The sequence below is a fragment of the Arachis ipaensis genome, chromosome B10 (genome assembly GCF_059453495.1).
Source record: "Arachis ipaensis isolate K30076 ecotype BB chromosome B10, ASM5945349v1, whole genome shotgun sequence".
Lineage (NCBI taxonomy): Eukaryota > Viridiplantae > Streptophyta > Magnoliopsida > Fabales > Fabaceae > Arachis > Arachis ipaensis.
Window position 1 is genome coordinate 113781640 of NC_142435.1, and position 7593 is coordinate 113789232.

Here is a 7593-nt window from a genome sequence, read left to right on the forward strand (position 1 = left end):
AGATAAATATAAAAAGACATGGAAACATAAAATTTCATTAAAAGAAAACAAAATTCCAACAAGGGTTCATGAAAGTAAAAATGGAAAATTAAGGAAATTAACAAGGAAAGCTAAGAAGATTGAGACAATAAAATATAAAGAGAGTTGAACTAAAAACAAGAATTAAAACTTGGATTTAAGGAAATTTGACCTAAACTACCCTAAATTCTAGAGAAGGGAGAGCTTCTCTCTCTAGAATTCTAACCTAAAACATGGTGAAAACTAAACTATGACTCCTTGGTTCATTCCCCTTCAATCCTTGGGTTCAATAGCATTAGAAATGAGTTGGATTTGGGCCTGGATGGCTCAGAAATCGCCCCCAGCGTATTGCCTTTATGTTGGTCACGTGCTGCTTCCCACGCATACGCACGGGCCACGTATACGCGTCACTTGACAGATTTCCTCCCACACGTATGCATGGGCCACGTATACGCGTCGCCTGGCAGATTTCCTTCCCACGTATATGCATGGGCCACGTATACGCGTCACCCTGAATTCAGCAAATCATTTCTTCATGAATTCTCCATTTTTACATGTTTTTTCTTCATTCCTTCAATCCAATCTTTGCCTTCTAAACCTGAAATCACTTAACAAACATATCAAGGTCATCGAATGGAATTAAAGTGAATTAAATTTATCAATTTTTGGGCCTAAAAATCATGTTTTCACTCTTAAGCACAAGTTAAGGAGAATTTACAAAACCATGCTATTTTAGTGAATAAATGTGGAAAAATTTGAAAAAATCCTCTAAATTAAGCACAAGATAAACCACAAAATTGGGGTTTATCAAATCTCCCCACACTTAAACCAAGCATGTCCTCATGCTAAAATCAAGAAAGAGACAAAGGGTATCAACATTTATTCAATGTAAACTATCTAAATGCACTCTATCTATATGCAATCTATCTAAATGCATGCAATTACTTGGTCAAAATAAATCAATTCCCAAGACTACATATATGAACACAAGGGCTAAAGCAATCATAATCAAATTAAATCCACAATTGAATTGAGTTATTGAAAAGATTTTACAAACTTGCAAGAAAAGAGATGATCATAGGTGAAACATGTAATTAAGAAATCGAACCCTTACCGGATGTGTATCCGCTCTAGTCACTCAAGTGTATAAGGTTGATTCACTCAATTCTCTTCTAATCATGCTTTTCGATTTATTTTTCATCTAACAATCAACAATTATTCAATGCATGCATACAAATATCATGAGGATTTATCCATAGGTTGTAATGGGGTTAGGGTCAAGGTAAGATTGTATTTGGTCAAGTGGACTAGAATTTGAATCTTTGATTAACTTAAACTCTCACCTAACCTACAACCTATAGAATTTCAAAGCTAACCTAACTACCCATTCTTCACTTTTTCACACACTCATGCATTCTCTCTTTTTTTTATCACAACACATATGCATTGATTATTATTACTTTACTTTGGGGCATTTTGTCCCCTTTTTATTTCTTTCTTTTTTCTATTTTTTTATTTTGTTTTTCTTTTCTTATTTTATTTAAAATATATACAAGAATGTCAATGCATATAGTTTAATATTTAATGCGTGAGTATGTACCTAATTCCCAATATTTTCAATCAAAACTCAAAATACTCTCTTATCTCTCCCAATATTCCCAAATTTCTCATAATTGAATGATAAACACTCTCATTAGTCTAAGCTAATCAAAGATCCAAATAAGGGACATTTATTATTTTTCACTTAGGCTTGTAATATGCTAAAATTAAGAACAAAAGGGGTTTAGCATAGGCTCAAAATTGGTTAACAATGGTAGATAAAGGTAAGGCTATTTGGGTAAGTGAGCTTAATGAAATGATGGCCTCAATCATATAAGTGCATTCATACACAAAATAATGGACATAGAGAATCAAACAAATTAAAGATTACAATCATAGAAAGAGAATAATATACACAAGAATAAAAATAGTGGTTATATGATGTAACCACACAATTAGGCTAAAAAATCACATGGTTGTGTACTCTTAGCTAAAAAACATGTTCCACAATATATATAATTCAAGCAAGTTCTAAAAAAAATTTACTCAAATCAATTGGGGTACCCTATAGATAAATTCCTTGAAAATTTTCATTATTTTGACTAAACTTATTATATATGTGCAAATCAAGAAAATGCAACTAAAAATCCTAAGTGACCTAAAAATGAAATGCGAAAGTGTTGGAATTAGAAATTTATCACCCAAAAATACCGATTCGTCGGACGACCTCCCCACACTTAAAAGTTTAATTTGCACCGTCCTCGGTGCATTCAAAGATGAGCAAGGGGGTACGGCGACTTTTCGGATTGCCACCTTCAGCTGGTGGATCAACCGGTTGCTGTGTGTTCTTTCCTCCCGCTTCCGTTTTAGCTTATGATGACTCATCCATGAAAAATTTAAAATAACACTATAAGATGAGAAAATGCAAAAGCAAGGAAGCATAGATTGTTGGGATGAGGTGATTATCACTAGAATGAAGTGAGTGAATTAGTGTGACATTGATGAAAAATAGGTGTGTGAGTTCTAAGATTGCGTGCGGTTTAGAACTCACACCCTAGTATTTAAAAGCCATGCCACAATTATACAAAAGAAGGGTGTACTTCACTCATTCTAGTGTACTTGAAATACTTTAAAGTAACTTGTAAGTTAAGATAAGCAAACAAGTGATAAAAAAGCATGAAAGCACTCAAGCAAATAATCAAGCAATTGTGAATTGGATAATGAATGGACATTGATTGATGTGTAAGTAAACTTAGCTAACCAAATAAAATATAGAGCTCACACTAAATAATGACACCTATTAAAGTTTGTTTGCAATACCTAAGTGACATAAGGGTGGAAGACATGGGTGCTATGGAACTTAGGAAAAAGAAGATAGAAGTGAAAATCAATCACATAGCAAGCATGGTCCACAAAGCTTAGAGAGCTCAAAAATATGTCACTAGGTAAGCTTATGATCTAATTTCACGATTCCACAAATCTCAATGCATGAACTAGGTGATGTCAATAAAGGTAAATCATAAACAAGCATCTCCTAACAAAAAATGCATTGATAATACACTATTGCCTAACAATAGATAGTGAACTTAAATTACATGGTGGCCAAAACATGCAATTTAAAAGACTTAAAATGCTTTGAAGGCAGTGTCACAAGTCCTTGGTATGCACAAATGTTAAGCATGATCAATTCAAAACCAAGTAACAAAAGCTAACCTCAATAAAGAAATCCAACAATGAATAATTTCATCATCAAGAAACAGCAAATCAAATCAATAATCCAACACTTATCATGAAAACAGAAAATTAAAAAGAAATTAAACTAACTAAATAACTAACTAACTGACTAACTAACTAACTAAAGGAGTTGGTGATAGATGGTGATTGGTAGTTTTGGATGATGGTTGAAGAAGGGAAAGAAAAGAAGAGAAGGGAAAAGAAGAAAATGAATGGAGAGAAGAGAAGAAAAGAAGGTGGGTGAAACAGGGCAGTAAGTCACGTGTACGCATCATGTCATGCATACGCGTGAGTTGCAAAAGTGAGGTGCGACACGTACGCATCGTCGACGCGCACGCGTGATAGTGCAGAGAGACAGATGACGCGTACGCGTGGGTCAAAATTGTGCTAGACGCACAATTTCAGCACACTACCCACGGAACTCTCTGGTTTTTGTACTGGACCTAAAAATTTTTAATGTCACGCGTACACGTGGGTGACGCGTACGCGTGGCTGGGTGCTCTGTTTTTCACAATTTTTCAATTTCTTGCACCAAACCAAGCATTTCAAACCTCCAAACAGCTACCAAAATACCATAAAACCTTATTTAACATACTAGACTACTACATAAACTCAACAAACTAAGCTAAACATGAAATTAAACTAATTTACCAATATGTACAAAAGAGAAAAATGAAAAAGATGTTACCATAATAGGGTGTCTCCCACCTAGCACTTTTGTTTAATGTCCTTAAGTTGGACTTATAGGGAGCTCTAATCAAGGTGGCTTGTGCTTGAATCCATCCTTAAACATCCACCAATGCTTGAATCTCCAATAAGTTCCATCATTCAAAATTAATAGCTCCAAACTTTGATGGAGTCTTTCACAAACCATGAGCTCCCAAAATTGATCATCATTTTGTAATCCGGGATTCCACACTTTGTTTTCACACCCGTCTTCAAGTTGATCATCATGATTCCATCCGGGTGGTTTAGCCTTGGAATTCTCATTTAGGCACTCAAACACCTTCCTAGATCCATTCAATGTAGCACTACACCAACCATTGTACTTAGGCTTTGATAACTCAACCGTAATAGCAAGATCTGGTCTAGATTGACCTTAAAGTCATCTGAGTCAATAGGAGTGTCGAATGTATAAGAATCCATAGGTTTCCCAATTCGTGTAATCCCGTTTTGATCCATAGTGACTTCGGTGTTCCTGCATACATAAATAAGAGACAAAGAAAAATGGGAGTCTCTATGTCACAGTATAGGGAGCTCCCAGTGAGATATCCAAAATGAAATAGAAAAGAATAAAGAGGAAGATTTTGAAAATTAAAGAGGGAAAAGGAATTTAAAATTTAAATTATTTATTTATTTTTTTATTTTCAAAATTAATAAATAAAAATAGAAAAATTAAAAAGAAAATTCAAAAATAAAATAAAAAATTAGAAAGACAGGGATTTAAAAATTTTTGAAATTCAAAGACAAACAATTAACTAACAAGATTTGAAAAGAAAGATAACAGATTTTGATTTTAAAAATTTTTGAATTTGAATTTTGAAAAAGAATTGATTTTGAAATTTTAAATTGATTTAAGATAAGATAAAGATTTTTAAATTTGAATTTTAAAATTTGAATTTAAAATAAGATAAAATATTATCTTTTTGAAATTCAAAGAAAGATAAAAAGATAAGATAAAGATTTGAAAAGATTTGATTTTGAAAATTTTGAATTTTGAAATTGAATTTTAAAAATTGAATTTGAAAAAAAAAAACAGATAAGATAAAGGTTTTGAAAATTATTGAAAGATAACGAAAGATAAGATAAAGATTTGAAAAAGTTTTGAATTTAAAATTTAAAAGAAAGATAAGATAAGAAAGAATCAAATTAAAAAAAAGATATGATAAGATATAAAAAGATAAGATTTAAAATTTGATTTTTGAAATTAAGATAAGATAAGATAATGATTTTGAAATTAAAATTTGAACTTCTTTTTTGAAATTTTCAAAAATTTTAATTAAAGATAGAAAAGATATTTTTTATTTTTTTGAATTAATGAAGAAAGAGAAAAATAACCAAAAGACACCAAACTTAAAAATTTTAAGATCAAAACAAGAAAAGAAACAAGAACAACTTGAATACCAAGAAAGAACACAAAGAACAAATTCAAAAATTCAAAGCAAATAAAGAACAACTAAAGGACACCAAACTTAAAATTTTAAAAGCCAAGACACTAATTTTTCGAAATTTGCATGAAAAACACCAAAAGACATCAAATTTAAAGAAATTGAAATCAAATAAAAGAAAGTAAGAAGAACAATTTTCTAAAAACTCAAGAAAAGACAGACCAAAAGTATCAAAGGGACCAAAGATAAAAAGAGACACCAAACTTAAGGATTGACACAAGACTAAAACAAAAAACACTATTTTTGAAAATATTTTGAAAAGAACACCAAGAAAATTCGAAACTTTAACAGGAACAAAAACAAAGACTCAAACTAAAAGATAAAGATCAAAGAGAAAAGAAAAGGTTTTGAAATTTATTTTTTTCGAAAAAGAAAATAAAAGACTCGAACAAAATAGTAAAAAGTAACTAATTTAAGCAACAAGATAATCCGTAGTTTGTCAAATCCAAACAATCCCTGGCAACGGCACCAAAAACTTGGTGCGCGGATTCCCACACTCCACACAACTGAACCAGCAAGTCCATTGGATCGTCCAAGTAATACCTGAGGTGAGTCAGGGTCGATCCCACGAGGATTGTCGGCTTGGATCAAACAGTGGTTATCTTGTAAATCTTAGTTAGGCGGATAGAAAAGTTGTTTAGTTGTTTAAGCGTGTAAAAGTAAAATAAAGATAACGTTACTCAGTGGTTGTGAATCTAATGATAGGAAGATGGTTGATAAACCCCAATTTGGTGGTTTATCTTGTGTTGATTTTAGGGGATTTTATCAACTTTTCTCGCATTTTTTCAATTAAATAGCATGCTTTTGTAATTCTCTCTTAATTTGTGCTTAAGTGTAAAAACATGTTTTTTAGGCCTTTAATTTGCTAATTTTAATTCACCTTTGATTCCACTAGATGCCTTGATGTGTTTGTTAGTGAATTCAGGTTGAAAAGGCTAGGAATGGATCAAAGGAGTGAAGAGAAAAGCATGCAAAGTGAAGATTTCATGGAAAATCAAGGATTTGGAGTGCACAGATCGACGCATAAGCCTGACAGACGCGCACGTGTAAAAATGAGCTTGTTCAGGTGACGCGTACGCGTGACATGACGCGTACGCGTGAGAAGCAAAATGCCAGATGACGCGTACGCATGGCCTATGCGTACGCGTCGCAGCTCGCACGTGACCTCATTAAAGTGAAAATGCTGGGGGCGATTTCTGAGCTTCCCAAGCCCAAATCCAACTGATTCCAGAGACTATTTCGTGCTGAATTCAAGCTTGGACAAAGGGAGGAGCACTTATTTATAAAATAGCATCATGTAGGTTAGTTTTCTAGAGAGAGAAACTCCCTCTTCTCTCTAGAATTAGGGTTCTAGGGTTACTTTGCATCTTAGATCTAGGTTTTAATTCTTGCTTTCATCTTGTTTTCTTTATAATTTCTCGTTTCTACACTTTCATTCTCTTAGTTTGTAGTGTTGATTTTCCTTTTATGCCTCTCTTTAGTTTATGAATGCTCTTGTTGGATTTGGTTCTCTTTTAATGCAATTTATGTTTCCATGTCTCTTTCATGTTTATCTTCATTGCTATTGTTGATTTCTTGTTCATGTTAGTTATGGGTTTTATTAATTCTTGCAATTTATGATGTTTACTTTTATTGCACTCTAGGTGTTTGATGAAATGTTTTCACTAGTTATCGAGTAGCTTTCTTTACTCTTGGCCTAGGTTAAGGGAATTGAGTGACCTTGAGTCATTGGGTCTTATTGAATTGGTGATTTGAGAACCCTATGTGGTCAATTTGATAACCATTGACACTAGTCTACTACTAAGTCAATTAGTAGCTAGGTTAGGACTTATGGATTGATGTTGGTCAAGCCATTTGACATACTTCAAGTATAGAAGTAGATTTAATGAGCTCGGTTCCTCATAATTGTCAATACATGGTTCAATACATGGTTTGTAGACAAGGATGGTGATCACAATTTCCTTTTTTTAAACAAGAGTTCTTTCCTTTATTTTTATTAGTTAATTGTCATTTACTTTCTTGTCCTTATATTTTCTTGTCAATTATCAAAATCAAATCCCCTTGTTCTTCATAGCCAATAATTGAGCACTTCATTGCAATTCCTTGTGAGGCGACCTGAGGTTTAAATACTTCG